Source organism: Gossypium raimondii, chromosome 10, assembly GCF_025698545.1.
Source record: "Gossypium raimondii isolate GPD5lz chromosome 10, ASM2569854v1, whole genome shotgun sequence".
Classification (NCBI taxonomy): domain Eukaryota; kingdom Viridiplantae; phylum Streptophyta; class Magnoliopsida; order Malvales; family Malvaceae; genus Gossypium; species Gossypium raimondii.
The window spans coordinates 12,857,999-12,874,745 of record NC_068574.1 but is presented as its reverse complement, the minus strand read 5'-3'; the positions used below and the strand labels follow the sequence as shown (position 1 = coordinate 12,874,745).

Sequence of the window (16,747 nt, the reverse complement as noted above, 5' to 3'; positions counted from 1 at the left end):
ATGCAAACATGTCATCATGCATTAATGAAACCACCACATAGCACAATTACAACCTTTCAAATTGTAATACCACATTATTTATTCAAGCTTTATCCATTGATTCATTTACATAGTAATAATGTACTCATTTAGGCCTATATCATATTACACATATTCATATTTTATGATAATTTGGCATTTGAGCTATGAAACGTAAAAGTGGGCTCTACCATCCCACATCAGATACACAGGTCTCCAACACACCAAATGACTCATAGAGTCAAATATATCCCAAAAAGTGTAGCATATAGCTTGCACTCTCCAACAAACCAAACATATCCCGGTGAATAGAGCTTAGTTCACATTCTTTTATCTCTCCAAAACTATCTCGGGCCCTACATCTGGCCTAGTCGCCAGGCCCGAATACGGGATGCCACAGCACTATTTTGTCTCATTTAAATTAAATAGGAAGCTAAATTCAAGTAAATCAGTCATCTTTTATTAACCGATTAAGTTTTTAAGTTTTTCAAATGGTTAATTATCATTATTACATGCAAATAATTCGTTAAACAATCATACATTCAGTTAGAATTATGCTTAGGGGCTAATTAGTAAAATTCTATAAAAATGTCCGTAGGTATCGATATTGACATCCAGGTATCGATATTGATATCCAAGTAATATTTCCCTTTAGTAGTATCAATACCACTTGGAAAAACGATACCAAATGAGAATTTTGTTTCTCGAGTAAAAACTCATCTATCAGAAAATATCAGTATCACTAGATGAAGAATCGATATTTATTCCCCAAGTATCGATACTCAAGTAATGGTATCGATACCAAATCTCTATTCTACTCCCTGTACGTTTTAATTCACAGAGGTATCGATTTTTAAATCCCAATATCGATACCTCCGCTACTGGAGCTAAAAGTGCAGCATAGAAAAGCAAATAATTCATCTCAAATAGTTCCTAAACAATATGCATCAAGTACTAAGTTAAATAACCAATCATACAACTTAGTCAATAGAACAAAATACCAAAAACGATTCTGAACAAATATTATCATGCTAACCTTAATGTCAACGATCCTAAGCAATAGTAATAACATGATATTCTTAGAAACCAAGTCAAATGTTTAGAAATTCAACGTAACTATAATAAGTCTACCACATTGCCTATTTCCCCAAAACAAATAATAATAAAGCACCTACAAAGAATAACCAAACTTCCTTGGATCACTCCTTTGGAAACCACACCGCCCACACCGTGACGACACTAATCTGCAAATGTTGAAGTGAGGGGATGAGCTTTTGCAAGCTCGGTGAATGCAAAAATGTCCACAACGTAAACACATCATCATGCAACAGAACTAGGCATTTATTCACAAGTTGTACATTCTTAAGTCTAGCATCATATAGTACTAAATCATACATATTCTAAAGGTCATTCTCATAGCATGTATACATAATCATTCAAGCATAAAACATATTCCACACAATTATATAACATAAGATAAGATGGCACTTGGATTATGAAACATGTAGTGAGCTCTATCATCACACATAGGATACACAGATCTCCTTACTCCACATAAACTCGTAAAGTCAAACATGTCCCAAAAGTAAAGCATATAGCTAACACTCTCATTATTTCCTCTCACATGTCCCGCTGAATAGAGCTTAGCTCACATTCCCTAATCCCTCCAACATGTCCTAGAGCCTCAACACTCAAAACCTCTATACATATAGTGAGTACTCACAATCCTATGGCATGTAAACTATATCCAATGGTTCCAAGATCACAAGGCCAAAATATCTGAAAAACATCACATATTACTTACCGATTAACCATGCATTAACACTGCATATTAGCATCTTTTGCAAAACACTAGCATAGTCATATAACATATATATTACACATTTGTTGCATTATATATATAATTGCACTTAACACAATAAGCACCATATCCACATATCACATATCATTTATATTATATAACCACATAACCACAAGACTAGTTCAAGAAAACTTACACTTGGGATTTAGATTAGAGGTTTAGGCTACATTTAAATTCCCAACAACACATGACTCGTGTTTACGAGTAGCAAATCCATACACTCACCACTTTATACTTGACGAAAACCAAAAGCTCAACTAATGTTTCTCTAGCTCGTAGCAAGTTCTAGTGAATTCGAAGCTTTACACACATAAATCATACAATAACCATAGTCAAATATCAACCAAATATTAACTCAAACCAACTAAAACACAAGCCTTAGCTAAGTTCACAGGTGATTTGAACTATTAACATAACAAAACTTATATACTAATATCTCGATCCATACTCAACCTTTTTACATAAAATCAGTTCCGATCATCTATTTAATCATCTATGCCTAATTCGCAACCTTCAAACTAGACAAATCTACTAAATTTATGGTGTCGACATTTTTCGACATCTTTTAGGCAATTTTCATAAAATCATTAAAACATGAGAAATCATTAACGAAACTTATAGATAAGTTTCAAAACCTTCTAATCATGCTAAAACGAGTTGAAAAACACTTTGAAACCAATTTTTTATGCAAAATCCTGAAATCCATCATTAATGGCTCGATTTTTAGCTTTTATTTAAAATATGCAATTTGAGGGCTAATAATTCAGGTTTGGAGTCTAAATAACATTAGAAACTTATGGATTCATGAATGATTACCTTTGGCAGAAGAACGAACGAGTTTTGATGAAAATCCAGAAAACACACGTTTGAAGATAATGATGAAATCTATAGAGTTTTAGGTGTTTTTCTTGAAGATTTATGGTAATAAATGACTTAGGAATGATAGGAAATCAATGTATTGTGATTTGGGACCAAAAATTGATTGAGAAGGCAAGGGGAATAGCAAGGGGCGGCAACTACAAGTTTGAAGAACAACTATCGGTGAGTTTAGGTTAAAAATGGGGGTTTTAGGTTCAATTTTAAAAACTAGCTTAATTTCCACATAAATGCTCACAGTTTTGACTATGTTACAAATTAGTCCTTTTTCAAAATTAAGGGTTTCTAAAACACTTTTTCAAAAATTGATTTGACAGTTAATATGCCATAGTCGAAAACATTATCGAGTACCAACCTTACGAAATTTCGAGCTCATATAGGCCAAAATTCCTAAAATATTCCTAAAACTCCTAGGCCCTATTTTGGGGTGTTACAGCACCGAAGTGCTAATCCCGTAGGCTACACATCCCTCCAAAACACACTTGTATTTCAGTAATAGTAACTTTCTTTGTACATCAGTACACTCAGTATCATTTCTTTCACATAACCCGTATAATACGCGAATATCCCTATTAGTATGCCAATTGTATCCTATCCTATCGTTCATCCGGGCACAATTTACACAACAGTATCGTTTATTGCAATTCAGTCCATTCTTCACCTTTTTGTACCAATTCGTATACTAATTCAAAATATATTCACTTATTACAAATATAAAATTCAATCACAAACATCCCAATTATATATATACTACATCATATGAACTTACCTAGAAAAATTATATTAAACGAGGTGTTAGGGACTAGTCTACAATTTTTCCTTTTCCTCGATTAAGTTCTTGTTGATTCGATTCTTGATCTATACAGTAATTCATTTCAAAATATCAATGTTAATTTTACCTTATAACAGCTTTCCTTAATGCATACGATATCCTATTATCACTTTTCACAATTTTCCTAAAATTTTGTAATTTATTCAATTTAGTCTCTAAAATCGAAACAAACATATCTTTCACATTTAAGCCCTAATTTTCAATCTGATTTAAATCCCATACCAATAAAGCTCCCAAACACCTATATTTACGAAATTTCATGCTAATTTTGAAATAATTACACTTTAGTCCTTATACTCAAAACTAACAAATTTCTCTTTCAATTTAGTTTGTATTCATATCTAAGCACCAAATCTATTAATTTAACACGAAAAGCTTTAATATTCAACAATGATGATATTTCAAATCTTTAACAATTTTAAAAATCAAAACACGGGTTAGCTAAATCCGGCTACAATGATCTTAAAAACATAAAATTCATGAAAAACGAGCTCGAATTAGCTTACATGCAATGGTCAATTATTTGGGAGAGTTTGAAGCTTCTAATCTCCTCTTCAATGGTGTTTGAACGGTGGGAAGATGAGAATGAAGACATCCTCTTTCCTTCCACTTTAGTTTTCTTTAAACTTATTATTTCATTAATTTAAATAACAAATTAATATATTTTCCTAATTAAAACACATGCATTAACCATCCATACATAATGAAAAGGGTCTATTTTCCTTTTAGATCCTTGAGAAATTACCAAATGAGCTTTGTACTTAATAAAATTCTATAGCGATTAATTTTTATAATTTTTATGATTTAGTCCTTGTACCTTAATTACTAATCGATCAATATAATTATCAGACCAAAAATCAATATAACACTATAATAAACTCATAAATATTAATAAATAATATTTACTAACTCGATCATCAAAAAATGAGTTCCGAAACTATCGTTTCCGGTGCCATTGAAATACGGGTCGTTACAATAAATGTGCATATAAATAATTTATTCTTACAGATGATCTTGAGTTGTTCTGCAAGGCGAATATGGCACAAGTTAAGGTTATCAATGTGGATTTTCTTCTCTCATAACGCGAATGAAGAGAAAATGGATTCTACCAATTTCAGTTTGGGCTTTCAAAGGGTTGAGGATTTTAGGTAAATGGTTTGGAGTACCATGTTTTCACAAGAGGGTTACGAATGAAACTTTTCAATTTGTTATTGGAAAATTTCAGAGCTAGACCAAATAGTTGGGATGCTAAATTATTATTGTCCATGACTAGAAAGGTAACTTTTTGGCGAAATTTATCCTTATGGCAATACCTTACTTCTTCATGCAAATTGAGAAATTTGTAAGGAACTCATTTGTGGTATGTTTGGGAACCAATATTTGGACCAAAAGATTTAGATTTGAATTTGAAAGTTCAATTTTTTATTTGAATAATTAATAGAAAATAAATTTGGATTTTATGGAATTTAATTTTATAAGAATTAAATTTTGGATTTTAAAATACAGATTTTCAAAATCCAATATTAATTAAAACACATAGAAAAAATTCTCCATTCTTAAGATTATTATCACCTTAACTGCAATAGTTCTTTTCTAACAACACTTCAATTGCAATGATTGACTAATAAATTAAGCAACGCTATATAAACAATATATATATATATATATATATAAAATTTTAGTGATTTAAAGTTAAATATTAAATTAATAATCTTTTTAAGCTTGAGATTTATTTGATGTATATATTATTGTTATAGTATTTTCACTTATATATTATTGTTATATGTAAATAATTAATTTTAAAAATATTTTTAAAACTTAAATCGGGTTGAAATCCAAATTTAAAATAGAAATTCTCAAATAATAAATTTAATTAATTCAAAATCTTAAAATTTAGAATATTAATTACTAAACAAAGAATTTGAAAATCATATATTTCAAATTTCGTTATCTAAATCCAAATTCAATTTTCAATTCCAAATATTTTGATAATGAGAATTGTAAGTCAACATTAGTTTTGTGGGAAATATGTTGAAAACCTTTAGATTTTTGCTCAAGTTGGGATTCAAAATAATTTCTAATGTTGACTCATTCTGGGTGAAAATCTTAAGGACCAAATACATTTCTAATTTTATGGAGAATTTGGGAACTCTAAAGAATGATCTTGCATAGGTTATTGGGAATAAAAGTTTGGTTCAATTACGGCAGGATCCTAAACGTTGGACCTATCTTGCATTATTGTGTGAAATGGTTCCTAGTTGAACTTTAAACCCCAAAGAATTAAATGTGAACCCAAGTTTCAAATGGAAAAAAAAAAGTTCCATTAAGTAAAGCCATTGTTATAGCTTAGTTACAGCTATATATATATATATATATATTGTGTGTGTGTTTTTGAAAGTACAAGCTATATTGTTTCTTACCATTCAAACTTTTTTAAAGGAAAAAAATATTTTATTATTATTGTAAAGATTTGATGAAAAAGAATTCAAGAGGTAAGGCATTGGTTATTAATTTAGTGCAATGATAAATATATTGTCGGGGGGACGAGGATACACGTGCGTCGCCGAAATCATCGACAAATATATTTGTATTAAAAAAGAAGCTGCGCACGTGCTTTTCAGTCAATGGTCAAAAGTAATGAGTGGGCCGGTCCTTATTTTAATTTTTTTATAAATAAGATTAATCAAATAAGTAACACGAAGTAGAATCACAGGAACTAAATATAGAAAATAAAAGGGTAAATTATCTAGATACCTAATCTAAAATTATTGCATTCCTGTTTTGATCTTTTTTTTTGTTAATTTTAGTATTGTTGTTAAGAACTATTCCTATTATCATTCTTCCATGAAAAACCAAATGGAATGTTGGTTGTGCCGCCATGTAATGCTGATTGTGCCGCCACATGTGTATATATTTTTGGTGCGGCATGTGAGAAACAAGTTTGTCACTCTTCTACTCCACGTAGGCTTCATGGGTTTTCCGTTTTGGTCACTAGTGCCACCGGGTTCATTGGTTCTCACTGTTCACTTGCTTTGAAGAAACACGACGATGAGGTTTTGGGATTGGATAATTTTAATGATTATTACAATCCTTTGTTGAAAAGGGTAAGGTCGAATCTATTGAGCAAACACCAAGTTTTCATTGTCGAAGGGGATTTAAACGGCGTCACTTTGTTGATGAAGTTGTTCGATATCGTACCGCTCACTCACATGCTTCACTTAGTGGCATAGGTCGGTGCATAGTACGCTATGCAAAACCCACAATTGTACATTAAGTCGAACATTGTTGGGTTTGTTAACTTACTCGAAGTAGCCAAAGTAGCAAATCCACAACCATTGATCTTTTGGGCTTTGTTGAGCTACGTTTATGGGCTAAACACCGAAAACCCATTTTCTAAATGTGACAGAACTGACCATCAGGTGAGTCTTTATGCCGCCAAGAAGAAAGCCGGTGAGGAATCACTCGTACTTATAATGATATGTACGACCTTTCCTTCAATGGACTCAACCGTCGATCATTTAGGCTTCATTGAGCTCTGTTTATAAACTCAACACCGAAAACCTATTCTCCGAACATGACAGAACCGACCATTCGGCAAGTCTTTACATCACCATCACTACACCAAAACAGGCTTTTAGCGGCATTTTTTTGGCCTTTAGCTGCGCTTTTTAGCGCCGCTAAAAGTATTTGCGGCACTTTCAATAGCGCCGCAAAAAATGCCACTATTGACAATGCCGCAAACTTTTGCGGCGTTTTTAGAAATAAACGCCGCTAAAGAACAAGACCTTTAGCGGCGCTTTTCCCACAAACGCCGCTATAGAACAAGACATTTAGCGGCGCTTTTTCCACAAACGCCGCTAAAGAACAAGACCTTTAGCGACGCTTTTCCCACAAACGCCGCTAAAGAACAAGACCTTTAGCAGCGCTTTTCCCACAAACGCCGCTAAAGAATATGACTTTTAAAAAAATATTTTAATTAAATAATATTTATTTCTATTATAAATATTAAATTTTGTTTTATTTTTGAAACTTAAACTTTAAACTAAATACATTTTAAGGATAAAAATATTAATTAAATTAAATTTTCTATTAAAATTTTAACTTTAAAACTAAAAATAAAAATTAATGAATTTAAATTTAGAATTTATATATTATGTTTAAATAAATGAGCAATCTACCTCACAGCTCATCTGATCTATATTAACTCGGCCAATTATAAAAGAAGCTACAAAACACGTAATAATTAACAATCATGGTTAAAGAAGCTAGTACACAAGGTAGCTACAAAACTCTGTTTCAATAACACCAAATTCTAGTTCTAACTAAGATAAACGACCATGGAATGCAACATTAAATAACATTCCACTTGAAGAAGTGCTAAGCCTTGGCTTTTCCAGCTTGAAGAGATTGAATCCACTGCTACACCTTCAATATCTAAAGAATGCAAAACCAAATGATCAAATAAACCAACAAACTTGGTAAACAAGAGAGATGTTAAAAATAAAAAATATGTATTAGATACATACATACATATATATCTATATCGTTAGACATGCTAAAGATGTTAAAAGATGCAAACATATAATAAAGACTTCTAAACTAAACCCAAACTCTTAGACACGTTACCTAGATTTAGCATGGGTATATTAGATACATACATACATATATATATCTATATCTAAATATATCTATATTAAAAAATTAAAATTCTTGTCATATATTTAAAACATCATACCTCATTTCTAAATATATATAAAAAAATAGAGAGTGAAGATTTAATAAATTAGACTAGCAAACAATAACACCATTATATGTCATCAGTTCAGAGCATGTATACACGATATTATGTAACATATATGATAGAACATTCAGCTATAAGATTAAGGGCAAAAAAATAGAAGGAAAGCTGAAGCAAATGTATACTATTTTCGGGAACCATATGCAAAGAATATCATTAATTCGATTTCAATTTCAATCCGACTAATTTCTTAACCAAGATGGGAGACGATGATTCAAAAGAATTTACAAGGAAAAAGGACAAAACCAAAGCCAAAACAATAATAGGTGATCAGAGACTCGCTCACTAAAGCTCATATATTTGTGGCCAAAATTAAAAAGAAGACATTACTTGCTACAAACTCATATATGGTCGATATAAAACTCACCGTTAGGAACTAATAACGACACCTTCCCAAGCGATGTTTGTTGTCACACGAAGCAATCGCTTGTGCACTTAAAGGAAAGAGCTTTGATGAGACAAAAGTTCTCCCAAGAGCCCATCTCTCGATTCTCGATACTATAGTTGAGAGACGTGGGACTTCTCATATACGCTTTGCGGCTCCAAAAGAAGGGTTCGAGCGACCTCCGTGACTCGAGGCTGGTCGCTTAGTTGGGATGCAGCTACTTGTATCAATTTGTCAATTCCATATTATTTAATTCCTCAACACCCGATACAATAAAATGAATAAAAAAGAAAATTCATAAAATACGACAGGACATCTATCAAATCCTATAAAATAAAGCAAACAATCATGAAAATAAGTGAACAAGGATATCAGAGGTTGATATCCAAATAATCATTAGTATGCATGAAAAAGTGGTGGGATAAAAAGGAAAAAACACAATAGCTTTGTAAACCATATATACCAAAAATACCCATATATAGCTAGACGCTAACTACTTTAAATGAACTTAGTTAATAGAAATCTATATGAACTATGTTGCTGCAAATATAGCAAACAACGGTACCATCCAAACCAATGAAACAAATTAAACATGATTAAGACTGGAAAAAAATGGACTTCCTTCTAGATAAATAAAATAGCGAGAAGCATATCGATCCCAACGCCTACTAGACGTGGAACAAGACGACCATAGTACCCTTAAACTGGACTCAGAAACAAGCCCTACCAAGCACATACTTACAATACACTAATTCTCAACAAAATATTAGAAACAATATCTTCTATTATTAAAAAACCAATCTAATACTCGAGTATTGACCCATCAAAAGACTTCTTCCAAAAGAATCACCCACTAAGTAACAAGATTCAAATTATAATTTCACGCTTTTAATTTACCAAGATAAAAATTTAGCAGATATTTTTCGTTCTCATTTAATGCCTCTTTTAAATTTACATAGTTAAGAACATACCCTGAAATTACCCACATTTCACTGCTTTTGTGTTTCCTCAATCTTTGATTAATATCACTAATTAAATTTGAAAACGTACGAATTGTATGAATCTTGAAAATTAAGGAACAGAATGCACTAGTCAAATTAAATCTAAGACACCCGATTCTCTAGTCTTTCTAGTTAGATAACCAAGTAAGAATTGGAGACTTATAGCATACTATGCATTCTTTCCTTATGGAATACTGATAATCGACGAACATTATTGAGTGTTTCAACAACCAGAATCCAATCTTTAGAGTCAAGTCCAGGTTAAACAGTGGTCCTGGGTTTCCATTTTCGGATCCACATGATTTAGTATGAGCCCTTCTGAGGGGAAACAAATGAAAGGCAAAGTGAAAGAGAAACAAAAAGGTATACAAGAAACTATTTACAAACTGAAGAAACATGTATCCTTATGTCATTTACCTTATTAAAACCATCAATATTAGAGGCTTCCAGTATCATTTTGTTCTTTATCATTGTTGTATTTAACCAACAGAGAAGGGAAAACAAGAAGTATCAATTGGGCAAAGCTATTTTAAGATATAAAACACAGAAACATTACAGACCAGTAGAAATCTCCTCGGGGGTTGTGGAAATAGATTTTGAAGTCACTCGTCAATTCCCCAATACCAGTTCCTCGTGGCAGAGCAAAAATTACTATTCCTTTCTAAGGTGTCCTAATCCATAAATCTTCTAGCTGCAATTGAAAAGTATTAGCAGAGAGTACTGGTATTAACAAAATCGTATCACTTTAAGAGATAAAATCACCATTAAATTCTTAGTTTTTGGATGCTTTGCTGTAGAGAACAAAACTCCTGAGATGAGAAAAACTCAGCCATTATTGTATCTGCAAGAAATTACTGGGTTTTCATTTGTTTCCTCTTACTGAACTGATAATCGATGAACATTATGCTCCTGGTCCTGGGTTTCCATTTTCGGATCCACATGATTTAGTATGAGCCCTTTTGAGAGGCATACAAAAAGAGGGAGAGAGGGGAAGATGATAATGAAACGATGGTGGCAGAGAGAAACACTTAGGTATTTTGAGGATACCAATTTTAGGGAGGAAAATTTCAGGGTTTTAGGGAGGAATTTTGAGATAAAACGACGCCATTTTTAAAAGTGAAATTATTTTTTGTGGCGTTTTTAAAAAAACGCCGCTATTACTTATCAAAAACACCGCAAAAAATTATTTTATTTTGAACAAAATAACATTTTAATAACAAAACAAATGATAAAATGACTGTAATTAATTATTAAGTTAGAATTATCTAAATTAAATAATTACTTATATACCCATATCATTTTTATTTCATTTTATTTTTGTATTTTTTCTTATAATTTGGTCCTATCCAAATTAAATAGTTACCTATATATCCATATCAAATATATCAAATGGTTTAGATTAAATATTCTTTAAATATAAAAGTATTAATTAATTGTATAAAATTGTATCATTTAATAAATCTCAAATAAACCTTAAACCCTAAATTAGCCATTCAATATACATAAAGTCTATCTATTATATATCTCTTAAATAATATAAACTATACTCATAATTTTAATATATTAAAATTATTATTATCTCTTTTACAATTATATAAAAACATATTTAATATAAAAAATAAAAAAACTAATTAATCTAAACCCTAACCCGACCCTTGAATCCCTAAATCCTAACCCCTAAATCCCTAACTCTTAACCCCTAACTACTAACCCCTAAACCTTAAATCCCAACCCCTAAACCTTAAATCCCAACCCTTAAACCATAATCCCTAAATCCATATATAATTATTTGATCACGGCGGGGGCAAGGCAAAACATGTAAAAATCGAATCGATAAAAAACCGAACCGAGCACTAAAAATGCTGAACCGGGATGGGATAAGATGGGGATATCCTTGGATATAGCTTATATCGATTTTGAAGAACCAAATCTTCACACGATTTAGAAGAACCAAATTAATATTATCTCTTTTACAATTATATAAGAAATTAATTAATATATAAATTAGAAAACACTAGTTAATCTAAACCCTAAACCATAAACTTAAACCCTAAAACCCTTAACACATAACCTTTAAACCTTAATACTATCTCTTTTACGATTATATAAGAAATTATTTAATATATAAACTAAAAAATCAGTAATGTATCCAAAAACTTTAAAATTATTTTAAATATATTTTAAATTTTCCATTTTTAACAAATATTTTAAATTATTTTAAATTCCTGAGCATTAGCGGTGCTTTCTCAAAAACGCCGCTAAAGCCTTGAGCATTAGCGGTGCTTTCTTAAAAATGCCGCTAAATCCCCGAAAGCTCAGAAAACGGCGTCGTTCGGATTAGGTTTTTTTACGGTGCTTTCTCAAAAACGCCGCTAAAAGCCCTGAGCATTAGCGGCGCTTTCTTAAAAACACCGCTAAATCCCCGACTGCTCAGAAAACGGCGTCGTTGGGCTTAGGTTTTTTTGCGGCGCTTTCTCAAAAATGACGCTAAAGCCTTGAGCATTAGCGGTGCTTTCTTAAAAACGCCGCTAAATCCCCGAAAGCTCAGAAAACGACGTCATTGAGCTTAGGTTTTTTTGCGGCGCTTTCTCAAAAACGCCGCTAAATCCCCGAAAGCTCAGAAAACGGCGTAGTTGGGCTTAAGGTTTTTTTGCGACGCTTTCTCAAAAACGCCGCTAAAGCCCTGAGCATTAGCGGCGCTTTCTTAAAAACGCCGCTAAATCCCCGATTACTCAAAAACGGCGTCGTTGGGCTTAGGTTTTTTTGCGGCGCTTTCTCAAAAACGCCGCTAAAGCCCTAAGCATTAGCGGCGCTTTCTTAAAAACGCCGCTAAATCCCAGAATGCTCAGAAAACGGCATCGTTGGGCTTAGGTTTTTTTGCGGTGCTTTCTCAAAAACGCCGCTAAAGCCCTGAGCATTAGCGGCGCTTTCTTAAAAACGCCGCTAAATCCCAGAATGCTCAGAAAATGGCATCGTTGGGCTTAGGTTTTTTGCGGCGCTTTCTGGAAAACGCCGCTAATGCTTATTTTTAGCGGCGTTTTCCATAAAGCGCGGCTAATGATCAATCTTTAGCGGTGTTTTTTGTCCAAACGCTGTTAGAAATGCCGCTAAAAGCCTATTTTGGTGTAGTCCATGAAGAAAGTCAATGAGGAAATCACTCATACTTATAATCATATTTACGACCTTTCCTTCACTAGACTCAGCATTTGATCATTTAGGGTTCGTCGAGCTCTGTTTATGGACTCAACATCGAAAACCCATTCTCTGCATGTGATAGGACCGACTATTCGGTGAGTCTTTATGCCGCCACGAAGAAAATTGGTAAGGAAATTGCTCATACTTATAACCATATCTATGACCTTTCCCGCACCAAACTTATATTCTTCATTGTTTACAGTCTATGGAGAAAACCCGACATGGTTTATTTCCTTTTCACTAAAGATATTACGTGACAATATAGTTAGCATTACGTGGCACCACAGTCAACATTCTGCTTGGTTTCTAACAGATGAGTGACAAAAGCAGGAAAAGTTCTTAATGGCAGTGCTAAAATTGACAAAGAATAATTTAGAGTGACCAAAACAACACGATAATTATAGAGTGACTATCTGAATAATTTATCCAAAATAAAACATTTACTTGTAAAATTAAGTAGCAAATGTAAAGCCGTGATAACACATTAAAAATACTAAGAAGTTACAATATTGTTTTTTTTTTAGAGATACACACAATATTGTTTTTTTTTAGAGATACACATGAATTTCGGTTCAATATGCAATGCTATAAATGAAATTTGATTTTGTGTAATTTTATACATTAAATATTTATTTTACTTAATTTTCACAAATTAGTAACACAATTGTCGATATAGCGTCATTTATGTTATCATATTGCATACACAAATAATTATATTTATTCAATATAAAAATAAATTAATGTCTTTATTTCTTTACATGTGTACAGTTGAATCAAAATCATAGCTTTATTTATACGTTTTAATTGCAATTTAAATTTTATGTTTTAATTACATCAAATCAAATTCATACATCGAATTGTAAATTAAACTAAAATTCATATATAATTTTGATATTTTATTTTCTAAAAAATTTTTAAAAAATCGTAAAGCCAATGTAATGTTGACAAAGACTGGATTATTAAATGTTAAGAGTTCAAGCTCAAGTTGTATCATTTGCAAATGTCATTTATGGTTCTTTTTAGATTATTTTAAAATGGAGTCTCCATAAGGTATTTTGATTTTTAATTTATTGTGTTTTGTATTGAATTAATTCTAGTTATAATTAATTGGACATATATTATTTGTGATTTATATTATTCCTATAATTCTACTTGTTAATTTCTTAAAGTATAAAAATATTTTAATTTATTTTAATTTTATTAAATTAATTGACTGATTTTTTTAATCATTACAAAATTGAGAAGAATGTGAGTTGTTAAGGTTTCAAATGATGCTAACAAATAGCAACATTAGCATTACAACTAGAGGTGCTCATGGGCCGGGCGGCCCGACCCGACTCGGCCCGACGGCCCGCCCGAAAAATAGGAGGGTTTGGGTAAAAATATAGGTCTGAAATATGGGCTTGGGCAAAAATCGAGGCCCGTTTAAAAAACGGGCCGGGCCTCGGGCAAAATTTTTTTGGCCCGGGCCCGGCCCGGTTTCATATTAAATATATATTTTTTATAAATATATTAATATACTACATTTAGTTTTTAATTTTTAATTTTAAGTTTTAAGTTTTGTTTTACTTTTACTGCCCTATTCCCTAACCCTATCGTCCCCTGACTCCCCTCCCCTCCTCCCTTTTTTTCCCAATTCCAAAATCAAGGCATCAAGCTACCTCCGTCCTCCACCGATCCACCTCCATCGGTCCACCTCCGGTCCTCCACCCAGTTCCAGAATCAAGCATTTAAGGGTTTGTTTATTCCTGAATCGCCAACAAATTCGTATTTAAGGTAAACCGTTTGTTTACTCGTTGATGTTCATAATATTTTTTGCGTTGTATTTTGATTTTTTGAGTAATAATGTTGCTAATTTTAACTTTTGCTTTACTGCCCGACAGTCTTCCAAATCCCTAACCTTATCGTGCCCTCCTCATTTTTTTTCCCAATTCCAAAATCAAGGCATCAAGCTACCTCCACCTCCACCAATCCACCTCCACCGGTCCACCTCCGGTCCTGCACCCAGTTCCAGAATCAGGCATTTAAGGGTAAAAAGACTTTTTATGTTAATTATTTTGATTTTTTGGGTAATAATGTTAATATGATTTTTTGATTCGTTGATGTTCATATGATTTTTATGTTAATTATTTTGATTCTGATTCGTTAATGTTGCTAATTTTTTGAAAGCCTACAACTTAGTCAATAGCAAATCTTAAGCTCCTGATGTTATACTTTTATGAATTTCTTATGCTCTGTTCTAGAGGATTTGATGGTTATTTGTTGCTGCTGCTCTTATTTCATGTTTTATCTACTACTGTTGTTATTAGGAAGTTATGTTCTTTCATGAGATTCTTGTCCAGATTACATTTAATATCTCAAGTGTGTTTGTGGCTTGGTGATAGGGAGAGTCGGGGAGTATTTAGTTGATTGTAGAAATCATGAGATCGACGTGTGATATCCATCAAGACTTATATTCTTTTAAGCCTGGTAGTTTGGATTGCACTGATACATTTACTTAGATAATAAGATGGATAATAAGACTTTATTTTGGGATAAATGCTGGATAATCAGGCAACAATTTTAGATACAATTACCTAGATAAATGTTGGAGGCTTTGGTCTTGGATCATTTTGCATGTATTTATCTTCTCAAAAACTGGTCTGCAAAGCTGTTTTATTTATCTTCTCAGGATGCAATTTTAGTTTCTTCATTTAAACTCATCTTTTTTATTTTTGCTTTGTTTTTTTGCAGAAACAAGCAACATTGAAATCTATTTGGCTTACCTTAGCTTCCAATCCTTTCCCGTAAGCTTTCATTTACATTTTCTTTTTAGATTTTAATTTAATTTGATTTTCTTTTATTTTACTTTGTACAACATTTTGCAATTAAATGCAAGATTAGCAAATTTTCTAGATGATAATTTCTGTCCTTATCTCAAAACATTGTTATGCTTACAGATTCCTCTGAAAAAGAAGTGAACTTCCAAAATATTAGTGGGAAAGAAAAACTTAAATTTTGATTAAATTATGGTAATGTTTATCTACTAGTAGGAGGAAAATAATGGGATTGAGAAATGGAGATGCTTCTATTTATGAATTTGGATTGGATTTATGCAGTTTGAATTTCATTAATTTCTTTTTAGTACATATGTATTATGTAATTTAGCTTATAGAATAAGTATTTCATTAATTTCTTTTTCTTCATGTTTACATCCGAACTATGGAATATGGATCAAAGATCAATGAGAGTATGGATCAATTTTGATATTGTTATCCTTTAAAAGCATAAAATGTAATGATATGATAAACTTTAAAATATTTAAGTTAAAAAGTTAAAAAGTTAAGAGTAATTAAATTTTGAGTTAATTGTTTGTAATTAATTGTATAATCATTTTTTTTTTTTTATACTCTTTTTTTAAGAATTGATTGTTTGTAATTAAATTCAAATTAATTGTTTGTAATTAAATTCAAACAAGTAATCTTATTTTATTTTTTTGTTCATTATATACAAAAAAAATTACAATTTGATATTTGATATAAATTTAATAACAATTAGTTTTAACTTTTAAGTAAAAAAATAAAAAAACGGGTCGGGCCGAGCCGGGCCCGGGTTTCATTTCTTTCCACGGGTCGGGCCTGGGCAAAATCTCAAGCCCATATTTCGGGCCGGGCCGGGCCCGGGCCTAGTAAACGGGCTGAAATTTTTTACGGGCCCGGCCTATGAGCACCTCTAATTACAACTATGGCTTTGTTAATAAATTAATTAATTGAATTGAGAAAGTCAATGGCATCAACAAGAA

The 16,747-nt window shown here is 31.9% G+C and overlaps 1 long non-coding RNA gene across 1 annotated transcript; it reads left to right on the top strand.

Moving 5' to 3' along the window:
• Positions 1-14,558: 14,558 nt before the first annotated feature.
• Positions 14,559-16,081, top strand: LOC105776558 (uncharacterized). Its single transcript, XR_008189820.1, has 3 exons — positions 14,559-14,742; positions 14,850-14,996; positions 15,700-16,081. It is a non-coding gene; the product is annotated as an uncharacterized LOC105776558 (long non-coding RNA).
• The last annotated feature ends 666 nt before the right edge of the window (positions 16,082-16,747 follow it).